Here is a 675-nt window from a genome sequence, read left to right on the forward strand (position 1 = left end):
GGGCATACCGGCTGTCCCTGGGGAGGGCAGACCCCCCCCGGCGTTAACCCCCAGCCCCCCCTGGGAGCCCACCTGGGGAGGGGGCTGCTGCCAGGGCTGGGACCCCCGTGGGGGGTTAGCGTCACTTTCCCATGCGTGGGGGCTGGAGGTTGTGTTCCGCTCCCCCTGGTCCAGATCTGCAGCGAGGGCAGAATCGGTTCCACATGCAGGTCCCTCCCCTGCTCCAGGCAGCAAGGACCGGGGCGGGGGGGCATTGCTGCAGGGGTGTCCATCTGTCTGTCCATCTGTCCAGGAGGACTCTGCTCACCCAGAAGGGCTGGAGCACCAGGGCTTTGCCCGCAGCAGCACCCTGACCCCACTCCGAGGGCCTGCCCTGGGTGCCACTGCCCCGGGCGCCCACTGCCCCGGGGGCCACTGCCCCGGGCAAGAGGGAAGTGGGAGCAGAGCGGGCGGAGGAAAAGGGAAGCAAGAAATGCCCCCCCAGCATGGGTGCAACGAGACACAAGCTGGGGGGCTCCGGGGACACCACCCCCACCCCACCACATTTACACAGCAGCGATTTGGGGCTGGGGCTCGGTGCCATGAGGGATGTGCAAAGCCCCGGGTTGCAAAGCCCATCCCCGGGCCAAAGGCATCCCCCTGGATGGTCATGTCCCCCGCGCCCGCACCGGCAGG

General features: G+C 69.2%; 2 protein-coding genes across 2 annotated transcripts in view; one reads left to right on the forward strand and one right to left on the reverse strand.

Moving 5' to 3' along the window:
- LOC104127603 (protein lifeguard 3) overlaps positions 1–675 on the forward strand; it is a 21,070-nt gene that overhangs the window by 13,593 nt on the left and 6,802 nt on the right. The window lies entirely within an intron of this gene.
- The window catches only part of PNKD (PNKD metallo-beta-lactamase domain containing), a 10,035-nt gene that overhangs the window by 3,658 nt on the left and 5,702 nt on the right, over positions 1–675 (reverse strand). The gene's annotated exons all lie outside the window — the stretch shown is intronic.

The sequence above is a fragment of the Egretta garzetta genome, unplaced genomic scaffold, assembly GCF_000687185.1.
Source record: "Egretta garzetta isolate BGI_Z169 unplaced genomic scaffold, ASM68718v1 scaffold186, whole genome shotgun sequence".
Classification (NCBI taxonomy): Eukaryota; Metazoa; Chordata; class Aves; order Pelecaniformes; family Ardeidae; genus Egretta; species Egretta garzetta.